General features: G+C 44.4%; 1 protein-coding gene across 2 annotated transcripts in view; it reads left to right on the top strand.

Moving 5' to 3' along the window:
* Positions 1 to 25,552, top strand: part of LOC120920813 (receptor-interacting serine/threonine-protein kinase 3-like) — a 127,479-nt gene that overhangs the window by 60,257 nt on the left and 41,670 nt on the right. The gene's annotated exons all lie outside the window — the stretch shown is intronic.

The raw sequence follows: 25,552 nt of genomic DNA, 5'->3' as shown, positions 1-25,552 counted from the left end.
CTCTCTCTCTCTCTCTCTCTCTCTCTCTCTCTCTCTCTCTCTCTCTCTCTCTCTCTCTCTCTCTCTCTCTCTCTCTCTCTCTCTCTCTCTCTCTCTCTCTCTCTCTCTCTCTCTCTCTCTCTCTCTCTCTCTCTCTCTCTCTCTCTCTCTCTCTCTCTCTCTCTCTCTCTCTCTCTCTCTGCACTGCCACTGTGATTGAGAGCCACCTACAGTGGAGAAAATAAACTGCACCAGTCAGTTCACTTTTATTATTTTTTTTATCATTAACCTCTTAACAACTGCCCACGGTAGATTTACTGCTGCAGGGCAGCCGCTCTGTGCCAGATTACATACATAGTTTGTGGTCTGACAGTTCTGGGACTGGGGCATGTGTGGTAGGTGCAGCACTATGAAGTGCCTTGTGATCTGTGGCATTAGAAGAATTTAAAATTTCTGACCTTTTAGTCCAAACAAGACTATCTGTTACTCTATAATTCCTCTAGCGCCGTTCTATGGAAGCAGTAGGTTTTAAAGAGCACACCAAACTCTTGAGATAACTTCTTTATTAACTTCAGCTTTTCTTCATATATAACACTGACAATGAAAAATTGGGGACTTTGAGTGAGGCTGCAGACAAGGTGCGGGTAATAGAAGGAAGTGCAAATTTATTGATCAAAAAATGCAAAACATGTATCGACAAAACAGAGAGCATGTAAATGAGGACATACATTTCAAATAAATGACATTACTACATATTGGAACACATCAGTATGCGCATATGCGGTAGGAGCAACAAGGGTACAGCAGTGCCTAGCCAGGTGCCACATGGTCATCTGCATGGATAGACGAATGCATAGAGTGAATATACATATGTACAGGTGTCATCTTAACAGTATTTGACGGAATGATAAAGTGTGAAGAACTGGTAAAAAACTTGAAAAGTACAATTCATCAAATATATCATGAAGTATATGTAGCATCCATACTAGTCCGACGCGTTTCGTGTGTATAACACTCCTCAGGGGCAGATGCTTGACTTATCTAGAAAGAATATATAAATGAAGGTAAAATATAATGGGTACAAATTATTTAATAACCAGTACGAGATGGAAAAATGTCCACCTAGGGTACCCACATGGAATCTAAAATGAATGAATGCGGCATGCATGGAGCCACGGCCAAAACGGTATGTCCACCACGGGAGCTGAGACGGCAATGCAGCGCACACCAGGAAGGGACAGCAAGGATTCCTCCCAAAACAAGGCAGCACTGGGTTGGGTGTCTATTTGTCACTTTAGCGGTGTGGTCTGTTAGGCACACTCATGCAGATGTTCCTTATTAGAAGATCCACTTTAACTACTTCCATGCTGTACATATGTATATTCACTTTTGTCTATCCATGCAGATGACCATGTGGCACCTGGCTAGGCACTGCTGTACCCTTGTTGCTCCTACCACATGTGCACATACTGATGTGTTCCAATATGTAGTAATGTCATTTATTTGAAATGTATGTCCTCATTTACATGCTCTCTGTTTTTTTGATACATGTTTTGCATTCTTTGATCAATAAATTTGTACTTCCTTCTATTACCCGCACCTTGTCTGCAGCCTCACTCAAAGTCCCAAATTTTCCCAGTACAATTTTTCATTTACCTAATTAGGGATGGAGGTGCTATACTCATAGACCTCATCTAAAGTCCCAATGTCCCTTTCCTATTTCCTATAACACTGACAATTTCGCAGCAGGCAGTCCATGTACAAACATGTGTTGAATAAAGTATAACAAATGGCGGTTCAACTGTTCAATCTTGTCATTCTGCATAAAATGGTAGATAAATTTCTTTCTTCAGTATCTGTACTGTCACTTTAAGTTATTTAAACACTTTATGATCTCTCTGAGGCTTAATCAATACGTTAGTTTTACTTGCTCTATATTGCTGTTTGCAGTTTGATAGCACGTTTGCTTGCTTGTTTGAACATTTGCTATGATGTTTGGAATTGAAAATTCGCTGTTTGTTTGTTTGACCGTTTGCTGTGATATTTGATAGCACATTTGGTGGAACTACAAGTGAACACAGAACTAGTTAGTATACCGTTCTACTCACACTATTAACAGTAGTAACATATATAACTGTATTAAATATCTATTTTGGCCACTTGCTTCCATAAAACAGAACTCCGACTGGTGTGTGTCTGTTCAGTTCTTCTATCTCTGGTGTAATGAATTCTAGCAATGTGCTGGGAATTTTCCAGACAGAATGAGTGTAAGGCTGGCTGTGATTGGCCAAGGAAAAAACAAATAAAGCTGCGCCACAATAATCACAGTTATAAGGAATAACCCCTATAATAAAATAGTGTAATCGAATAAATCAGTCCATAGTGAGTATTTAACAGCATGGAAGTAGTTAAAGTGGATCTTCTAATAGGCACACTCATGCAGATGTTCCTTAACAGACCACACCGCTAAAGTGACAAATAGACTTGACTGAAGTGATCCCTTCATGATCCCTTCACCAATAAAAGGGGCTGCTTACCAGAGGGTAAGCCAACTGTGCGTTTGGCTGTAACCCAGCCACGGCCTAATTCAGTTATAAAAAAGGTTTTAATATAGTACGATAAAAGGTACTCACAAACATTGCGGTAAAAACAGCATTGGTTAAACGAAATAAGCCGGCCGGCAAATTACATGGAGCCCTTCCTCCTCAACGTGGTGACGCTACTGCCTGTCCTTCCCAGACACGTTTCGTCATCATCTGACGTTCTCAATGGGGGTAGGGCTAAGCAGTATTTCACCCATATAAATAGTGCCAAGCCTCGCTGTGATCTGCAGAGCAATAGCCGCGTGGGCGCCATCTTAACTGTGGTAAAGCAGCCCATAGTTAGCGATGTGGCGTTGCACCGCAAACTGACAACAGTATCGTAATAAAAATACCTTGCATAGAAGGATGACTTACCATCTCAAGCAACCCATCCTTCAAAAACGTGTAAAAAAATTAAAATAAAAATAAAAATACAAAAAGCAGACAGCTCCTCCAGCGTCGGATGTGATATCCACGGAGGGAAAACAGTGTAAGCTTGCAATATAAGACTGGCCTGGCACAAGCCACATGAACCCCTCTCTGACCGTCCATCGCCATCTAGCGATAAACAAACCGAAAGGCACCTAAAAGACTAGAAAAACGGGGACTTGTCTTTTCCCTGTAAAAAGCAAGACACCGGGGATTTTATTATACCTAATTAGTGACTTTGAGCACCAAAAAATTTCAGCATGAAATAATATTGGACCTATGAACTACTGCCACCCCGGAACGGGGAGAGAAGAGGGATTTTAGGGAAATTGCATTACTTGTAAATAAAAAAATCTGAAAAATGCCAATCCTTCTCAATCCAGGGAGGTAAAAAAAACACTGATGGGCAATCAGATCGTAAAAGGACCTGGCTATACACTAATCTAGACCTTAGAAAAGGCCAAGTGAATGTGCTACCCTGGAGGGCAAAAAATGTATGCTAAATACATACTAGATAAATGAAATAATAATATAAGGGAGGGTCGCCCAGACACCACAATGGTGAAAAGGCCACATCTCCTGTTGGTGAAAAACAACCATAAACTACCAAAAGTATTGGTTCCTCTGGGTGCCCTGTGCTCATAATAAACATTTAGTGTTAATTGATACTAATATATGATAATGTCTAAAACTTTATGACAAAAGTCATAGGAATTAATTTAGAGAAAACGTGAACAAAAACTATTATAAAAAATATACTATATGAAAAATATACTATATAAATTTTATTTTTTTTACAAAAATTGTAAATAAATACAAAATATTAAATATATATGCCTCGCCTCCATTGGTGCAAATCACAGTGAGTTTACAGATTATGAAGTATTAATACATCACCGTGAATTTACAAATTATGAATTATTAATGAATGCATTCACATCGGTCTCTATGTTCAACCCATAGGGGGCATAGGTTTTAAGCCGATAGATCCAGCCCATTTCCATTCTCGAGATTTCTCTAACGAGATGGCTCCCCCTCCAATGGGGCTTGAATTTATCTATCCCTAGAAAGAGGGTTTTAGATGGATCTTTCTTGTGTTTCAACCTATAGTGATTAGAGACTGAGTGATTTTTAAATCCACTCAAAATATTGGTAATATGTTCGTTAACTCGAACCCTAAAGGCCCTTTTTGTCCGGCCCACATACTGTAGCCCACAAGGGCACTGTAGTAAGTATACAACCCCAGTAGAGGCACACGTAATACAAGGCCTAATTTTTAACTCGTTCCCTGTAGCAGTAGAGGAAAATACAGTTACGCATCTTTGTGTACGCAAATTTAAAGAGCAGACTCTACAGTGTCTACACCCATAGAAGCCTTTAAGTTGGTCGCAAAAAACAGAACCCGTACAGGGGGGATCAATGATATTAGTTGCCACTTGATTTCTCAGGGACTGAACCCCTCTGAACACCACCCGAGGGTTGGGGGGTAAAATATCCCCCAGTATCGGATCATTTTTAGCAATGTGCCAATGTTTCTTAACCAATTGGCTAATAGCTCTATGTTGCACTGAGTAGGTGGTAACAAAAGGAACCCCTTTGGGGAAATTATCCCCCTCACCCATAACTTTGTCCCGAAGGAGGTTGTCTCTTTCTGTGGCCAGTACCCCATTCACAGATCCTTGTAAGGACTCAACGGGGTATCCTTTTTCACGAAACCGTTCTGTCAGCAGCCCTGCCTGAACAAGAAACTGCTCAGGGTCGGTACAATTCCTCCTCAACCTAAGATACTGACTCTTTGGGACCGCCTTGAGCCATGTCTCATGGTGGCAGCTGTCCATAGGGATGAAGGAATTCCTATCGGTTTCTTTGAAGTAAGTTGAGGTGATAAATTTACCCTCCCTCACCTAAATGTTGAGGTCCAGGTAATGAACCCTAGTCTGGCTGGCCTCAAATTTAAGTTGAATCCCCCTTTGGTTGTTGTTGAGGGATAACATAAAATCTACTAGATCACAATATTCACCGGCCCATAGGAGGAGGATGTCATCAATGTGCCTTGCCCAGAGGGCAATTTGGGGCATACCCCTTGTACAGATGACATCCTCCTCCCACTTGGCCATAAAGAGGTTTGCCAGGCTAGGAGCGTATTTAGCTCCCATAGCAACCCCTGTGTCTTGCCTGTAGAAGTTGCCGTCGAACCAAAAATAGTTTGACGCTGCCGCAAACCTGAGAAGGGACATCAAAAAGTCCACCTGTTTGGACTGAAGCCCATAGTCCCTTGCAAGAAAATACTGCACTGCCTCAAACCCCAATGCATGGGGGATGATCGTATACAAAGACGTGACATCAATTTTGACCATCCACGAATTGACTGTGGGTGAGCAACGTGAGAGAATGTTAATAATATGTCTCGAGTCTTTAACATAAGATGGGATGTTCTTAACAATGGGTTGTAAATAAAAATCTACATACCTGCCCAATGAATAGAGTATAGCCTCTGGGTAGTTATGGAATAAATATTATGAAGAATGTACCATCATCCCGGGATTTAAATATAAAGTAGTTGGGTCTAAGGTCCCCAACCATAGACCCAAGAGAAAGGGGGTGGGCCAATGGGACTGTTGCGGTACTGGTGCAGATAAATAATATGGATACAATTGAAAATTAAACACATAATTTTTATTAAAGAAAAAAACAAAATAAGGAAATTAAAATGGTGAGGACCATACATAACACCAATAAAATAGTCCCAAGAAGGGGAAATTTTTGTGGGTTGAAGGTCACAATATAGAGCTTGAGCTTGACTAGTTTCGCGGCAATGGCCGCTTCGTCAGAAGCATGTCTATAGAAGCCCCGCAAGGGAGGGAGGCGTGGATCACCAATAGGGGGTCCCATGTGGCAGCCCGAAGGCAGACATAAAGGGAGGGATCTTGGGTATGTGAAAGTATATAGAAGGTGCCCCTGGAAATGGGGCCCAGCTGGGACATGTGCTGAAAGCACATGTTGGTATGGTGAACTGGTAAGTTCCAAAGTTGATGACCAAGTGTGAGGGCGGGGGGTGGCGCCATGGTGATGAGGCCAGCCATTAGCACTGTGAATAGGGTAAATCCACAGCGATCCCAGATTGAGGCATCCCTTTCCCCCCCCCCTTTCCCTCCCCCCCCCCTTACCCTCTCTCCCTAATACCCTTTCCCCCCCCCTTATTCTCCCCCCCATACAACCCTCTCCTCCCCTCTCTCCCTCCCCCCCTCCTCAATCATCACCATTTCACCTAATTTTACTTCCCTTATCCAGGTGCCATTGGATGGCGTCACCACCCTGACGCCATTATGGGACCCTTTGTGGTCCCCCCCACCCCTCGGGGGTCCACTACCCTGGTCCCCTCCGCTGAGGTCATAACATGGCCCGAGATCTTAATCTGGGCTCTCGTTCCCGGGGGGCCCCCTACTCACACAACACTTCCTTGCAATCAAGGTAAAATCTTTTCACACTCTTCACCCTTTTTTTCACCTTGCTGCCTTGGTGCACCTTTTTATTTTTATTTGGTTCCTGGGTGACTTCACCGCCCACTCCCCCTTTCCTACCCTCCTCCCCTTTTTCCCTTCACTCCCCCCCCCTTTTTCTTCTCCTACCTTTTGGCTGCTAATTGTTTCCCACTATCACTCCCCATCACCTTCCTGACAACCCTCACAGCACCTTTAATATTATCACCTATTTACACTATGGTTTGCACTTAACATTTCCCCCCCCCCCATTTAAAGCTGGGGCTTACTATATTAACCATCTTTCTTACCCTATTTACCTGTTAGAAGGTCCATTCGCCCACACACGTACCCCCTGTCCGCCACTTGGGACCCTATGTGGTGGTTACCGTCCTCCCCGCTGGTCCGGCGAGGGAGGCTTTTAGGTGAGCAGCAGAGTCTTTGTTTTCCCCAACCTAATTGTTGTAATTGTTTATGTATTATTGCTTGACCCTTGTCGTTTTAACTTTAACTGTAGATGCTCTTCTGATGAAGCGGCTGTAGCCGCGAAACTAGTCAAGAGGCTCGATATGACTTTCAAACCCATTATGTTTTTCCCCCTTGTGGGGACTATTATACTGGTGCTATGTTGGTCGTAGATTGCTTGTATTTTTTAACCCTGTATCCCCCTGTGTCTTTATTGATATCTGTACCCAATAAAAATGTTTTTTATTATCTACTTGTTTCCTTGTACACTGTATACCTATGCTACTAGTACCGTGATAGTCCAACAATGGCCCACAACTCCCCCCTAGTTGGCTCTTTGGTTTGGGGACCTCTGAGCCAATACTCTATTTATCTAGATTCTGGATGATGGTACGCCCCCTTTAAATGTTTATTTATTTATTTTTTACCCTCAGAGGTTACATATCAATTATTAGGTGGATAACACACCTGGGCCCCCGGGTGGTCTGCGAGAGGTATTACAGGGGTTGGCTACACCCCCACCCCTCTTGCCCCTCGCATTCCACCCACAATACTCCCCAGTGTACTCACTGGGGAGTATCCTCTGATTATACCTTGTCTTTATTTAATTATACCCAGCCTATGACTTTTCTAGGTATGACTTTGGCATCTGTCTCTGTGGTTCGCTTTGCCCAATCTGGACATGAGAAGTGGCTATGTCCCTCCTGTCCTTAGCCTGAGTTACCATCAGGCTGGACCGGATAATCTCCATATGTCCAGACTCTATACTGAGCGCTCCCTATGCAACCACCATTGCGGGGACTGTCCCAGCATTATCCATCTTTCTTAGTGTAGGTCACCTGATCCATCAGGGTGCTGTGATCCCCCGGTCCACTATATCCGTAGTGGGATCTATGACTATACCTTTCCAGGCTATTTGTCCTTGCTACACAAATGGTTCTAGCGCTGCTCAGATGCTGCCTTAAGTCTACCTTAATACCCATTACCCATGGGACTCCTTATTATATGATTTTATAAACCTCATTATTTGTATTCTTATTTTAAGTAACCTTATCTCTCCTTACCAGTCTTTACATGAATTGCTATGTATGTTTACCCCCTTTATTCAGACTTCGCTGCTCACCACTCCCACTCTCTGCGGGTTGGCTCGGCTAGCCTTGGGCGTTCCCTATGGTTGTCCAATTGATCATCCCCGTGGGGACCTTAGTCCCGCCCTATGGAGCGGTGTCCTCCACGGAGATGTATCTCTCTGGATACCCGCCCCTACATCGCAGGATATTATTGCCTGACGCATGCGCAGTCCATCGCGCTGACGTCATGGATACGCCCACACCCAGCGACGCCCTCCATCAGCGTCTGCTGACACTGTCAGCTGTTCGGCCAGGGGATATAAAGGCAGACATTCCTTTGCCTGACCGGTCAATGGACGATGGATCTCGGGTCTTCTGTGGCCTTACCCGGCACACAGTAAGACCTTTTCATCTCTTGTGGAGTTTACTTTGCCATCTGTCTCCAGTCTTCCCACTTACCCTCCCCCCAACCCATTTTCCTCCTCTATCTTCCCCTTCCCTTTCCTTCCTCCTCCCCCCCCTTCCTCCCCCCCCTTTCCCTCCCCCCCCCCTTACCCTCTCTCCCTAATACCCTTTCCCCCCCCCTTATTCTCCCCTCTCTCCCTCCCCCCCTCCTCAATCATCACCATTTCACCTAATCTAGACCTTAGAAAAGGCCAAGTGAATGTGCTACCCTGGAGGGCAAAAAATGTATGCTAAATACATACTAGATAAATGAAATAATAATATAAGGGAGGGTCGCCCAGACACCACAATGGTGAAAAGGCCACATCTCCTGTTGGTGAAAAACAACCATAAACTACCAAAAGTATTGGTTCCTCTGGGTGCCCTGTGCTCATAATAAACATTTAGTGTTAATTGATACTAATATATGATAATGTCTAAAACTTTATGACAAAAGTCATAGGAATTAATTTAGAGAAAACGTGAACAAAAACTATTATAAAAAATATACTATATGAAAAATATACTATATAAATTTTATTTTTTTTTACAAAAATTGTAAATAAATACAAAATATTAAATATATATGCCTCGCCTCCATTGGTGCAAATCACAGTGAGTTTACAGATTATGAAGTATTAATACATTACCGTGAATTTACAAATTATGAATTATTAATGAATGCATTCACATCGGTCTCTATGTTCAACCCATAGGGGGCATAGGTTTTAAGCCGATAGATCCAGCCCATTTCCATTCTCGAGATTTCTCTAACGAGATGGCTCCCCCTCCAATGGGGCTTGAATTTATCTATCCCTAGAAAGAGGGTTTTAGATGGATCTTTCTTGTGTTTCAACCTATAGTGATTAGAGACTGAGTGATTTTTAAATCCACTCAAAATATTGGTAATATGTTCGTTAACTCGAACCCTAAAGGCCCTTTTTGTCCGGCCCACATACTGTAGCCCACAAGGGCACTGTAGTAAGTATACAACCCCAGTAGAGGCACACGTAATACAAGGCCTAATTTTTAACTCGTTCCCTGTAGCAGTAGAGGAAAATACAGTTATGCATCTTTGTGTACGCAAATTTAAAGAGCAGACTCTACAGTGTCTACACCCATAGAAGCCTTTAAGTTGGTCGCAAAAAACAGAACCCGTACAGGGGGGATCAATGATATTAGGTGCCACTTGATTTCTCAGGGACTGAACCCCTCTGAACACCACCCGAGGGTTGGGGGGTAAAATATCCCCCAGTATCGGATCATTTTTAGCAATGTGCCAATGTTTCTTAACCAATTGGCTAATAGCTCTATGTTGCACTGAGTAGGTGGTAACAAAAGGAACCCCTTTGGGGAAATTATCCCCCTCACCCATAACTTTGTCCCGAAGGAGGTTGTCTCTTTCTGTGGCCAGTACCCCATTCACAGATCCTTGTAAGGACTCAACGGGGTATCCTTTTTCACGAAACCGTTCTGTCAGCAGCCCTGCCTGAACAAGAAACTGCTCAGGGTCGGTACAATTCCTCCTCAACCTAAGATACTGACTCTTTGGGACCGCCTTGAGCCATGTCTCATGGTGGCAGCTGTCCATAGGGATGAAGGAATTCCTATCGGTTTCTTTGAAGTAAGTTGAGGTGATAAATTTACCCTCCCTCACCTAAATGTTGAGGTCCAGGTAATGAACCCTAGTCTGGCTGGCCTCAAATTTAAGTTGAATCCCCCTTTGGTTGTTGTTGAGGGATAACATAAAATCTACTAGATCACAATATTCACCGGCCCATAGGAGGAGGATGTCATCAATGTGCCTTGCCCAAAGGGCAATTTGGGGCATACCCCTTGTACAGATGACATCCTCCTCCCACTTGGCCATAAAGAGGTTTGCCAGGCTAGGAGCGTATTTAGCTCCCATAGCAACCCCTGTGTCTTGCCTGTAGAAGTTGCCGTCGAACCAAAAATAGTTTGACGCTGCCGCAAACCTGAGAAGGGACATCAAAAAGTCCACCTGTTTGGACTGAAGCCCAGAGTCCCTTGCAAGAAAATACTGCACTGCCTCAAACCCCAATGCATGGGGGATGATCGTATACAAAGACGTGACATCAATTTTGACCATCCACGAATTGACTGTGGGTGAGCAACGTGAGAGAATGTTAATAATATGTCTCGAGTCTTTAACATAAGATGGGATGTTCTTAACAATGGGTTGTAAATAAAAATCTACATACCTGCCCACCCGGGACGTAATGGAATCAATCCCACTCACAATGGGACGTCCCGGGGGGCAGACAGGATTCTTGTGGAGTTTCGGTAGATAATAAATAGTTGGTACAGGGGGCCTTGGGAATCAGGTAAAGCCTCTCTTTTGAAGAGAGAATCCCCTCGTAAAACCCTCTACTCACAAGCAACTCCAATTCCCTTTTAAATTTGACTTTGGGATCGCACCCCAACTTGGTGTAAGTTTTAGTATCATCCACGATGTTGTGCATCTCCTTTAGATAATCTTTTCTATCCAAAATCACAATCCCCCCCCCCCTTATCAGCTGGTCTGATAACTAACTTCTTGTTGGTACACAAAGAGTCTAACCCTTCCTGGAGGGTTTTGTTCAGCCGTGCTTTCCTAATTTCAATCCCTTCTAGGTCCCTAATTAGGACATCTCTAAAAAATTTAAGAGACGGTGCCAACCCACCTGGGGGATTGAACAAGGAAGCATTTTCTAAACCAGACTGCACATAGCTATTAGTCTGTACGAGATTGGAGGGTGAAATCCCCAACATATACCGTTTGATGCTTAACTTCCTGATAAATCTGTGTATGTCCATATACGTGGTGAACTTATTTAAGCTCTTAGGTGGCGCAAATTTAAGACCTTTGTCTAAAATCGATTTTTCTGGGTCTGTTAAGATTTTAGAGCTTAAATTAAAAATACCTTGACCCCCTACGTTTTGGAGCGCTTTGAGTGCCCTACATCGCCTCCCCCCTCTAGTCCTCTCCTCTTTCGCCTTGCCTTTTGACACCCTGATTGGGTCTGTGAAAACCCCAATGCATGGGGCCATTTGGCATTGAGGAGATGCCAGGAGCATTAGCTCCTTCCTGCAGCTGGGAGAGAGGTGGGGCATACCATGCTCCACTAAGTGTAGGATAGTGAAAAGCATCGGTGGTCTGATAGTTTTCAGGCCCATCCTTATCGCTAAGGGGAAAAAAGGAATTAGAAGTGGGTATATTGTACTCCCAACCTGACTGGGAGTCTGGGTTACAGTATAGGGGAGATGGATAATTTTCCTCCCTACCATGTCCTTGTCTCCACTCATCCCTATTGTCACCATAAGGGCCTCTTCCCCTAGCGGTGGCATGACCCCAACCTCTCCCGCGCGAACCCGGTCCAAAAAACTTGGGCGCAGGGCCCTGAGGGTTAGTCCTCATATTCTGGAAATTGCCATAACCAGAAGTGCCATGTTGTGAGCTTGTCTCATAGAGAGGCCCCATATTAGGTCTAGGGGCTACCTCTGGGCGCCCCTGACCTCTATGAGGAGGTCCCTTGGGAGCTCCAAAGCCTCTTCTAGGTGGATTCCTAGCCTGAGGCCCGCCAAATCTCCCCCTTTGGGAGCTGGATCGGGGTCCCAAGGGGCCATTAGGTTGGTTATTAGGGTTGGAGAAATCAACTAAAACATTAGAGACTTCCATCTCATTGGAGACTAATTTAATTTGTTCCTCCAGTAGTTTTTTCTGCCAGGTAAACACTACATTGCCATGGTAATCTTCCAAATCCCAATTAAACTTCTTTTTCTTTTTATTGCGTTGTTCTTTATCCTCTTTTTCAAGAAGTTTAAGGAGATTGAGGGACTTAACTTTATATTCCTCTCCTTCTCTGAAAGGGTCTAATTTTATTTTAATACCCTTAATCTCCTCGTCCAATCTGGCTAGTTTGCCTGCCTTCCTCTCAATCAGGAACCGGAGAAAGGAGACCCCAGCCAGGTTGAAATACTTGAACCATTCTTCCAGGTCGGTATCCCCTTTCTGTGGGGGTACCTCCCATCTCAAGCTCCTCGGGACCATACCAAGCTTAACATATGATTCTAGATAAGATGTCCCATTTAGTATGATTTTCAGATATCACCAGATTTTTTAGTCTGGTGAAGAGGCCCCCAAGGTCACTTTCATCTTCTTTATAAGATTCAAACACCCCTTCAGTATTTAACACCTTACTAGCCCTGAATTCGAAAATATCCATATTTCAGGAAGTATATGGGTCTGACCCTACAATAAGACGGGAAAAGCTGCAGTAATAATATCAGGATATGCAAAATGGAAACAAAAAACTGCGCTGATCAAAAACTAAACAAACAAAGGCTGCAACAGACATGTGATACACAATATAGCAAGGAAAAAACAAATAAAGCTGCGCCACAATAATCACAGTTATAAGGAATAACCGGCAAATTACAAGGCTTATTTCGATTTTAACCCATGCTGTTTTTACCGCAATGTTTGTGAGTTCCTTTTAATATTAAAACCTTTTTTATAACTGAATTACGCTATGGTGCATCCTTCTCTTGTTTCCTAACTATACATATGGGAGAGTGCTATCTAGCGAGTGCCTGAGAGCTGCTTTCCTCTGGGATCCTGTGGATGAAAGGCCGTGGCTGGGTTACAGCCAAACGCACAGTTGGCTTACCCTCTGGTAAGCAGCCCCTTTTACTGATGAAGGGATCACTTCAGTCAAGTCTATTTGTCACTTTAGCGGTGTGGTCTGTTAACCACTTCCATACCAGGTACTTACGCAGCTTCCCGCCCAAGCCAATTTTCAGCTTTCAGCACTGTCGCACTTTGAATGGCAATTGCGCGGTCATGCTACACTGTACCCAAACAAAATTGGCGTCCTTTTTTCCCCACAAATAGAGCTTTCTTTTGGTGGTATTCGATCACCTCTGCGATTTTTTTTTTTGCGCAACAACTAAAAAAAGGCTGAAAATTTGGAAAAAAAATTACGTTTTTATTTTTTTCTGTTAATTTTTTTGTAAATAAGTTTTCTCTTTCAATTATGGGCACTGATATGGCGGCACTAATGGGCACCGATGAGATGGCACTGATGGACATCGATGAGGTAGTACTGACGGGCACAGATGAGGTGGCACTGATTGGCGGCGCTGGTATGCGACACTGATGGGCACACATAGGCGGCACTGATGGGCACACATAGGCGGCACTGATGAGCACACATAGGCGGCACTGATGGGCACACATAGGCGGCACTGATGGGCACACATAGGCGGCACTGATGGGCACTCATGGGCGGCACTGGGCACACATAGGCGGCACAGATGGGCACTCATGGGCGGCACTGATGGATACTTATGGGTGGCACAGATGGGCACTGATAGGTGGGCACTGGGCATGGATGGGCACTGTGGGGTGGCACTGGGGTGGCACTGATGGACACTGGGGTGGCGCTGATGGACACTGGGGTGGCGCTTATGGACACTGGGGTGGCAGCACTGATTTTTGCCAGGTTGCCAGTCAGTGCCCATTTGTGGGCACTGACTGGCATCTTTTTTTTTTTCTTTATGCTTTTTTTTTTTTTTTTTTTTCTGTCATTTTTTTTTTTTTTTTTTTCTGTCATTTTTTTTTTTTTGCCCACCCTGGTGCTCCAGGGTGGGCATCCCTGGTGGTCCAGTGTGGCGATCCGAGGGGGGGCTGCGCTGATAAACAATCAGCGCTAACCCCCCCTGTCAGGAGAGCCGCCGATCGGCTATCCTCTACTCGCGTCTGTCAGACGCGAGTGAGGAAGAGCCATCGGCGGCTCTTCCTGTTTACATCGTGATCAGCCGTGGTTGGACACGGCTGATCACGTGGTAAAGAGTCTCCGCCGGAGGCTCTTTACCGAGATCGGAGATGCAGGGTGTCAGACTGACACCCCGCATCACCGATCGCCGCGATGTGCGCCCCCACGGGCGCGCGCGGCATGAAATCCTGCAGGACGTTCTAGAACGTCCTGTCAGGATTTCATAACCACTTCCCGGACGTAAATCGGCCATAGGCCGGGCGGGAAGTGGTTAAGGAACATCTGCATGAGTGTGCCTATTAGAAGATCCACTTTAACTACTTCCATGCTGTTAAATACTCACTATGGACTGATTTATTCGATTACACTATTTTATTATAGGGGTTATTCCTTATAACTGTGATTATTGTGGCGCAGCTTTATTTGTTTTTTCCTTGCTATATTGTGTATTACACGTCTGTTGCAGCCTTTGTTTGTTTAGTTTTTGATCAGCGCAGTTTTTTGTTTTCATTGTGATTGGCCAAGACTCCTGCTAAATGTGAGATTGGCTGTGATTGGCCCAAGAGATTGCTGAATAACAAAAGCTTAACTCTATGCTTTCTGGTCTCAATTCTGCTGTGTCATTGAGCTTGCAGCCACAAAACAAATCTTAAAAGGCATATTCTCTCTTTGCTTCTGTGAACACAATATACAACTGTTATATGTCATCCATATATAAAGTCACAGTAAATAACTCTGCTTTTATCTCTCACATATGAGCATATGAACTGGATTAAGGTTATTAGCAGGTCTAGCATGTAAGTCACATTAGCAATCTAGGACAGGTCTTAGCTTGCCAGCTACAGCATGTGCGTGAGCCAACAGCGACCCACTTTTGCTGTAATTGGATATAGCGGGAGCCAATCAGCGAGATCGGCGGACACGATATCTGCCAGAACTGGCCGATTGTTCAGGAGAAAGGCAGAACGATGGACTGCCCATGTAAAAAAGGCAGATTGCCATTCTGTCAAAGGGGAATGTGCTGATCTTGTGATACTGCTAAGCAGGAACAAGGATCTTTACATTCCCCACAGTTAGCAATCAATGCTAGGGAACACATTCAACTCCTTGATCGCCCTTGATGTTAACCCCTTAGCAACCAGTGTCATAAAAATAGTAATAGTGCATTTATTTAGCACTGATCACTGTGTTGGTGTCACTGATCCCCCAAAAAGTGTCAAAGGTGTCAGTTAGGTGTCCAATTTGTCCAACACAATATCTCAGCCCTGCTATAAGTCGCTGATCGCCATCATTACTAGTAAAAAATAAATAAATAAATAAAAATATACCATAGTTTGTAGACGCTGTAAGTTTTGCGCAAACCAATCAATATACACGTATTGTTTTTTTTTTGTTTTACCAGAAATATGTAGCCGAATACATATTGGCCTAAATAGATGAAGAAATACGTTTTTTTTTTTTTTTTTTATTGGGAATGTTTTTTATAGCTTTTTTTTGTATATAGCACAACAAAAAAAAAAAACGCAGAGGTGATTAAATACCACCAAAAGAAAGCTCTATTTGTGGGAAAAAAAGGGACATGCATTTTTTTGGGGTACAGCGTTGCACGCCTGCGCAATTGTCAGTTAAATGAAGGCATTGCCATATCGCAATAATACTGGTCATGAAGGTAGTAAACCTTCCGGACCTGATGTGGGTCCCGGAGCATGATGGGACTGTGACGCCATAAAAGGCCTACATTACAGCGGGAAGAAGCGTCGCGTCAACATCGGAAGAAAAGAAGGCAGAAGACACCCCCCTGCCCCAGAGCACCCACACCCCCCATGTTGAGGGCATGCGGCCTGGTACGGCTCAGGAGGGGGGGGCGCTCGCTCACCCCCCCCCTCCTTTCTGACAGGCCAGGTGGCGTGCTTGGTATGGATTGTAGGGGGACCCCCACGCCGTTTTTTTGGCGTAGGGGGTTCTCCTTACAATCCATACCAGACCTAAGGGCCTGGTATGCTCCTGGGGGGGAACCCATGCTGGTTTTTTTATTTAAAATTTGGCGTGGAGTTCCCCCTCATGATTCATACAAAACGCCGCGGCTAGAATTGGCTGGAATCCAAGTCGGAGTCCCGTCGCTTCTATGGCGCGCTCGCTGGAATGTGCTTTTTCTATTCCAGCGAGTGCGAGATGTCGGCACCATGTCGCCGAGAATCAGCGCAATGCCGTCGTGCTGGAAACACATTCTCGGCGACATGTGCCCTTGTTAAAATGCGGCCTGTAGCTTTAGCTATGACAGAGGAAGAAGAAAGTCAGGAAGGTGGTGGAGCATTACACAGAAAGGAAGTGTATAATAGATCAGACAAAGAAAATACATAACTGTGCATTACCAAAAAATGTCACTAGATGGCAGCATGTAAACTAAACATATCGGCCCGGATTCTTAAAGCACTTACGCCGACGTATCTACTGATACGCCGCGTAAGTGCACGGATGCGCCGTCGTATCTCTGCGCCTGATTCTGCAAGTAAGATGCGCCTGAAATTTGGCTTCATACGACCGACGTAACTTTCCTACGCCGTCGTATCTTGGGCACATATTTACGCTGGCCGCAAGGGGCGCTTCCATTGATTTACGATTTGAATATGCAAATGAGGGAGATACGCCGATTCACAAACGTACTTGCGCCCGGTGCATTCATATACGCGGTTTACGTAAGTTGTACGTCCGGCGTAAAGGTAAGCCTCATAAAGCAGGGGTAAGTCATGTTAAGGTATGGACCAGGGAACAGCCGTCGTATTTTACGTCGTTTACGTAGTAGTACGTGAATAGGGCTGGGCGTAGGTTACGTCACGTCGTAGGCAGTGATTCGACGTATCTTATGGAGTATTTCCGACGTGATTCTGAGCATGCGCACTGGGATGCGTCCACGGGACGGCGCATGCGCCGTTCGTTCGGCCCCTCATTTGCATGGGGTCACGCTTCATTTTAATGTATCACGCCCACTTGCTAACTACTTTGAATTAGGCGGGCTTACGCCGACCAATTTACGCTACGCCGGCGCAACGTAGGGAGCAAGTGCTTTGTGAATACTGTTCTTGCCTCTCTGTGTTACGTCGGCGTAGCGCATATGAGATGCGCTACGCCCGCACAAATATACGCCACTCTACGTGAATCCGGGCCACCATACATAGAAAATGGTCAAGAAACAATGGCCCGGATTCACATACATCAGCGTATATTTATGCCGGCGTAGCGTATAGAATATACGCTACGCCGATGCAGCGCACAGAGGCAAGCACAGTATTCACAAAGCACTCGCCCCCAAATCTACGCTGGGTTTCCTCAGTGTAAGCCAGCGTAGGTGGAAGTGGGCGTGAGCCATGCTAATGAGGCGTGACCCCATGCAAATGATGGGCCAAGCGTCATAGAAGTACTTAAAATGAAGGGCGCATGCGCCGTCCCGTGGCCGCATCCCAGTGCGCATGCTCAGAATCATGTCGAAACAACTGCCTAAGATACGTCGAATCACTGCCTACGACGTGAAAGTAACCTACGCCTAGTCATATTCACGTACAACGTAAACGACAAAAGATACGACGGCTTGTGTTCCCTGGTCCATACCTTTGCATGAGTTGCGCCTCCTATATGGGGAATAACTTTATGCCGAATGTACGACTTGCGTAACCCGCATATATTATGCACCGGGCGCAACTACGTTCGTGAATCGGCATATCTCCCTCATTTGCATATGTGCATAGAAAATCAATAGGAGCGCCCCTTGCGGCCAGCGTAAATATGCGCTCACGATACGCCGGCGTAGGAAAGTTACGTCGGTCGGATGAAGCCTATTTTCAGGCGTATCTAGTTTTGTGCGCACGGCGCACAGATACGACGGCGCATATTTACACTTACACGGCGTATCTCGTGATACGTCGGCATAAGTGTTTTGTGAATCCGGGCCAATATGTATATATAACAAATGATATGCCTATTGGGCGGCACAACTGCTGTGGCAGAGAGGGAGCAGCCATACTGGAACTTGACTGGCCTGCACAGAGTCCTGACCTCAACCCGATAGAACACCTTTGGGATTAATTAGAGAGGAGACTGAGAGCCAGGCCTTTTTGTCCAACATCAGTGCCTGACTTCACAAATGCGCTTCTGGAAGAATGGTCAAACATTCCCATAGACACACTCCTAAACCTTGTGGACAGTCTTCACAGACGAGTTGAAGCTGTTATAGCTGCAAAGGGTGGGCCAACTCAATATTGAACCCTACGGACCAAGACTGGGATGCCATTAACCATTTCAGCCCCGGAAGATTTGCCTGCTTAATGACCTGGCCATTTTTGTGATACGGCACTGCGTCGCTTTAACTGACAATTGCGCGGTCATGCGATGCTGTACCCAAACAAAATTGACATCCTTTTTTCCTCACAAATAGAGCTTTCTTTTGGTGGTATTTGATCACCTCTGCGTTTTTTTTTTTTTGTGCTATAAACAAAAAAAAGCATACATTTTGAAAGAAACCCAATGTACTTTTTGCTATAATAATTATCCCCATTTTAAAAAAAGTCAATTTTTTTCTTCAGTTTAGGCCGATATGTATTCTTCTACATATTTTTGGTAATAAAAATGGCAATAAGCATATATTGATTGGTTTGTGCAAAAGTTATAGCGTCTACAAACTGTGGGAAAGATTTATGGCATTTTTATAATTTTTTTTTATTTTTTTACTAGTAATGGTGGTGATCTGCGATTTTTATTGTGACTGCGACATATGGCAAACAGAACGGACACTTTTGACACATTTTTGGGACTTATGTCATTTATACAGCGATCAGAGCTATAAAAATGCACTGATTACGGTGTAAATGTCACTAATGTTAACACTAACGCTAGTAGGAACACATGATCTGTCTCTCCTCACAGAACAGGGATTTGCGTGTTTACACACACACGTCCTTGTTCTGGCCCTCGTGCCCCACGACAGACGGTCAAGCACATCGGTTCCCCCGCCTGCTATTCCTGTTTAACCACTTAAGGACCCCTTCATGCCGCTATACGTCGGCAGAATGGCACGGCTGGGCACAATCACATACCTGTACGTGTCTCTTTAAGCCCAGCCGTAGGGTCGTGAGCGCGCCGGCGGCGGTGCGTTCGCGACCCGGTCCAAAGCTCAGTGACCGCGCACGCAGGATCCGCGGACCCTGATCGCCGCCGGTGTCCCGCGATCATTCACTGGAGCTGAAGAACGGGGAGAGGTGTGTGTAAACACACCTTCCCTGTTCTTTGTTGTAGCAGTGTCATTGATCGTCTGTTCCCTGATATAGGGAAAGGCGATCAATGACGTCACACGTCCAGCCCTGCCCCCCTACAGTTAGAAACACATATGAGGTCACACTTGACCCATACAGCGCCCCCTAGTGGTTAACTCCTAAACTGCAATTGTCATTTCACAGTAAATAGTGCATTTTTATAGCATTTTTTGCTGTGAAAATGACAATGGTCCCAAAAATGTGTCAAAATTGTGTCCGCCATAATGTCGAAGTCACGAAAAAAATCGCTGATCGCCGCCATTAGTAGTAGTAAAAAAAATTATTAATAAAAATGCAAACAACTATCCCCTATTTTGTAAACAATATACATTTTGCACATACCAATCGATAAACGCTTATTGCGATTTATTTTACCAAAAATAGGTAGAAGAATGTGTATCGGCCTAAACTGAGGGAAAAAACGTTTTTTTATATATTTTTGGGGGATATTTATTATAGCAAAAAGTAAAAAATATTGTTTTTTTTTTTTAAATTGTCGCTCTATTTTTTTTTTTTTTATAGAGCAAAAAATAAAAACCGTCAAGGTAATCAAATACCACCAAAAGAAAGCTCTATTTGTGGGGAAAAAAGGATGCCAATTTTGTTTGGGAGCCACGTCGCACGACCACGCAATTGTCAGTTAAAGTGACGCAGTGCCGAATCGCAAAAAGGGGCAAGGTCCTTAACCTGCATAATGGTCCGGGTCTTAAGTGGTTAAAGGGCCGACGGCTTTCATGGAATTGGGTTGAGAAACCCTGTATTAAAGTCATTTTTTGCTGTGATATATCGGAAGTCATTTGGACAGGTCTGTTTTGGCTTGTTGGAGAATAGCCATTGTCATTCTCTGATGTTTTTGAAAGTGTCACTCTGGTACCCATCTGCCAAACCTTCAAATTACTGTCACCCCTCCCCTAACAGCTCAAGTTCCACACCTTTGTAAGATTACTTGTCTATTCCAAATCCCATTGCGAATATTTGAGCCAAAGATATTTTAAAATAATTGTGAATAAGTTAAGTATCCCCAAAACATATGACATATGTTCCAACAAGGGATTAAACCAGGCTTTCTCAACCTTTAAACCCTAGAGCAGTGGTTCTCAACCTGGGGGTCGAATAATGATTTGCCAGGGGTCACCAAATCCTGGGCTGTTCCTGAAGCCCGCACTGCTCTCCCAGCTTTTTCGCAGCCACCCAGTAGGGCTGTTCCTGAAGCCCGCAGCCGCCCATTCAGTTTATGGCATGGCTGGGGGGCAGAGACCAGAGGTCAGTTGACGGGTGAGGAATGTAAAGTGGGAGGGGCTGGAGGAGACCCTATCTCCTGATTTCGGCATAGATGTCAGTGTTACGAGACACCACAAAGCCTGAGACACAGTGAGCAACACTACCTGTGATTATAGTTGTCAATTTTAGTCCCCACTACAGTTCTCAGATCAGCAGTTGACATTAACCACTTAACCCCCGGACCATATTGCCGCCAAAAGACCAGAGCACTTTTTGCGATTCAGGACTGCGTAGCTTTAACTGTCAATTGCGCGGTCGTGCGACGTGGCTCCCAAACAAAATTGGCGTCCTTTTTTCCCCGCAAATAGAGCTTTCTTTTGGTGGTATTTGATTACCTCTGCGGTTTTTAGTTTTTGCACTATAAACAAAAATAGAGCGACAATTTTGAAAAAAATTAATATTTTTAACTTTTTGCTATAATAAATATAATAAATATAATAAAAATCCCCCAAAAAATATATAAAAAAAAAACTTTTTTTCCTCAGTTTAGGCCGATACGTATTCTTCTACATATTTTTCGTAAAAAAAAATTGCAATAAGCGTTTATTGATTGGTTTGCGCAAAAATTATAGCGTTTACAAAATAGGGGGTATTTTTATGGCGTTTTTATTATTATTTGTTTACTAGTAATGGCGGCGATCATCGATTTTTTTTCGGTACTGCGACATTATGGCGGACACTTAGGACACTTTTGACACATTTTTGGGACTATTGGCATTTCTATAGCGATCAGTGCTAAAAAATTGGATTCGATTACTATAAAAATGCCACTGGCAGGGAAGGGGTTAACACAAGGGGAAGGGGTTAAGTATGTTCCCTGGGTGTGTTCTAACTGTAGGGGGGTGGCCTCACTAGGGGAAATGACTGATCGCTATTCATACATTGTGTGAACAGAGGATCAGCATTTCCGCCCCTGACAGGACCGGGAGCTGTGTGTTTACACACACAGCTCCCGGTCCCCGCTCTGTAACGAGCAATCGCATGTGCCCGGCGGCGACCGCGCCTGCCGGGCACGCGCATGGAAGTCTGGGCAAGCGGGGGGCGCGCGTGCCCCTAGCCGCCTGCCTGACGTTATACTATGGGCTCTCACGCAGGGGAGCCAACTTGCCACCGTAAAAGGATGGTGGGCGGTCGGCAAGCAGTTAATCAAGAACACTTATGTTGGCTGATCAGAACTCTCCCCAGCATTGCCACTCATTCCAACTCCCACCAGCACTTCCACTGTTTCCACCCCCCACTAGCACTGCCACTTATCCCAACTCCCTTCCAGCAATGCCACTCATCCCATTCCCTCCACCAAGGAGTAAGAGAAGGAATAAAAATAATGAATACATGGAAGGGGGAGGAAAACAGGGGGTGGAACAAAGAATATGGAGAGAAAGAATGAGAAAAAAAAAGACGGCTAGAGAGAGGGATGGGGGAAAGAAATTAGGATAGCGAGAGATAAAAGGGAAAGAAAGAAAGAAGAACAAAGAGAGTGGTACATACTAAAATGTACCATAAGGGGTGTTGATACTGTCCAAGTGGAAGGGAATCAGGGAGCGCTAAATGTCCGTGGGTTAGGGGCGCAAATTACTTGTCTTGCCTTGGTGGCTGATAACCCACGCTACGAAAATAATTTTACTGTTCAGTGTTCCCACAAATTGGGAAATTTTATCAAGGGGTCACGGCACTAGTAAGGTTGAAAACCACTGCCCTAGAGGAACCCCAAAAATAATTTTCTTGTCTCGAGGAACCCTTACTAAAACCAAATCACCAGGGCTCAATAGGAACAATGCTCCTTATATTGGTGGTCAATAGGAAGAATGTCCCCTTTAAAGTGGTTTTCAGAATGCCACCCTTAAAGCAAGGTTCCACCCAAAAATGGAACTTCCACTTTTCGGAATCCTCCCCCCCCCTCCGGTGTCACATTTGGCACCTTTCAGGGGAGAGGAGGGTGCAGATACCTGTCTAAGACAGGTACTTGCACCCACTTCCGGGAATACAGTACTGCGGCAGCCACGCCCCTACCCACAGCCTTCGCTGTCTTCTGGGAAACACACTGTTCCCAGGAGAGAGCGGGGACTGGCGCATGCACAGTAGGGAACCGGGTAGTGAAGCCGCAAAACTTTACTTCCTGATTCCCTCACCGAGGATGGCGGCGACATTGCGGGCTTGCTGGACAGGTAAGTGTCCATTTTATTAAAAGTCAGCAGCTGCAGTATTTGTAGCTGCTGGCTTAAAAAAAACTATTTTGGCGGAACCTCTGCTTTAATGACAGCTAAAAAGATATTTGGTGTCATGCTGCTGGCTTTAAGTGGTGCTGAACCTTGAACTCTCTAGGCAACATCAAATAGGTGGTTCATCAGCCACAGCTCAAGGAACCACTAGCAACTAGGGATGAGCCGAATACCCCCCCGTTCGGTTCGCACCAGAACCTTCGAACGGACCGAACGTTCGTGCAAACATTTAGAACCCCATTGACGTCAATGGGACTCGGACGTTCGAATTCAAAAGTGCTAATTTTAAAGCCCAATATGCAAGTTATTGTCGGAAAACGTCTTTGAGAACCCGGGTCTTGCCCCAGGGAACATGTATCAATGGAAAAAAAGTTTTAAAAACGGTCGTTTTTTCTGAAGCAGCGATTTTAATGATACTTAAAGTGAAAAAAAAAATGAAAATTTCCTTTAAATATCGTACCTGCTGGGTGTCTATAGTAGTGGCACATGTTTAGAACTGTCCCTGCACAAAATGAGATTACTATAAAAAAAAAGTAATTTAAGACTGCTTGCGGCTTTAATGTAATGTTTGGTCCCTGCAATATGGATGAAAATCACTGAGAAAAATAGCATGGGTTTCCCTGCCCCCCTCCCCCAGGTCATTACAAGCCCCTTTGGCCCTATATACTTTGGACAGCAGTATACAAAAAAGACAGGGGGCCAGATTCACGTCGATTCAGGCGTAGCGTAGCGTAAGCTATTTACACTACGCCGCCGCAACTTAGTGGAGCAAGTGGCGTATTCTCAAAGCACTTGCTCCGTAATTTGCGGCGGTGTGGTGTAAATGGCCCGGCGTATCCCCGCGTAATTCAAAGGGGGCGGCTTGTATTTAAATTAGGAGCGCCCCGTGCCGAACAAACTGCGCATGCGCAGGCCTTAAACATAGCCCAGTGCGCATGCTCCGTAGTGCACCGCAAATACATCGGTTTCGACGTGAACGTAATTAACGCACAGCCCTATTCGCGACAAGTTACGTAAACGACGGAAAAACCTGACGCTGTCCCAACAGCCATACTTAACATGGCATACTGCGGACCAACGTGAGGTTACCCCTCATATAGCAGGGGTAACCAGGGCCGGATTAACAATGGGGCTGATGGAGCTGCAGCTCCAGGCCCCTTTCTCAAGATAGGCCCATTTGCCCAAAAAAAAAAAAAAAAAAAAAATTTTTTTTTTTTTTTTAGAATTTGGGGGGTTGTAGCTCGATGACCAGAGGTCACAGAAACCCCACATTTGGGGGTAGGCATGGGAAGAGCTACCCCACAACTGGTTAAAATATGGGACGGCTATCATTTATGGTTCCGGAGATACGGGCCTGCTTGCACAGCCTGTCAGAAGCTACATTCAGAGCGGCCAATATAAATACAAGCTGACACACTGCAGCAGACTGATAGGATCACAGGGCTTATAATAATTATTTGTATATTACTCATGGTAATTAACCCCTTGCCACCCAGGCCAATTCTGACACTTCTCTACTACATGTAAAAATCATCATTTGTTTTTTGCTAGAAAATTACTCTATGGTGGTCTTTGCACTTTTTATGTTGCACGGTACAGAGCTGCACGATTCTGGCTAAAATGAGAATTGCAAGTTTTTTGCTTAGAAGATAGATCACAATTCTCTCACGATTGTTGCGGCGTAACATCATCTTTCACATTAAAACAAAAAAAAATAAAAAATGGGCTAACTTCACTGTTTTGTTTTTATGGTTTTTATTATTCATTGAAGTGGGAAAATGCAGTGTGACATAACATATTGCAGCAATAGCCATTGTATTCCCTAGAGTCTCTGCTAAAATATATACAATGTTTGGCAGTTCCAAGTAATTTTCTAGCAAATAATATTGCTTTCAAACTTAAGAAACAAGTGTTGGACTTTAAGTGGTTAAATTTAGTTACAATGTTAGTTAGTTACAATGTTTCATTTTGTTTACAAACTTCGCAGACTGCCCAGATTTGTTCTTTACACACAGCAGTGTATCCCTTTGATCTAAGAAGGAAGTGTCAGTTACAATGTTTCCTGTTAAAAACTTGGCAGACTGCCCAGATATTTTCTTTTGACAGCTGAAAGTCTCTCCACTTGTTATATGAAAGAATCAGCAAACTCTGCATTGAAGATCGTCAGGGGGATTGAATCGAGATCACGATTTTTTTAACGATTAATTGTGCAGCTCTAGCACGGTATTTGCGCAGCAATTTTTCAAACATGTTTTTTTGGAAAAAAATGTTTCATTCATTAAAAAAACAGTTAGTTAGTTACACAATTAGCACAATTTTTTTTGGTATCCTAAGCGATGCTTTACATTTTTTTAGGTTACATGTATAGAGTTACAGAGGAGGTCTAGTACTAGAATTATTGTTCTCGCTCTAACGATCGTGGCGTATGTAACCTGTGTGTATCTGGCTCTGATACTACCAGTGCCTACCCAGCCACTGACTAGTATCTCTCCCCAGCCTGTCCCCACACACCCTCTCACCTGTC

Source organism: Rana temporaria, chromosome 13, assembly GCF_905171775.1.
Source record: "Rana temporaria chromosome 13, aRanTem1.1, whole genome shotgun sequence".
NCBI classification, from domain to species: Eukaryota; Metazoa; Chordata; class Amphibia; order Anura; family Ranidae; genus Rana; species Rana temporaria.
Note: the sequence above shows the minus strand (reverse complement) of the source record. Positions and strands in the feature narration are given on the sequence as shown.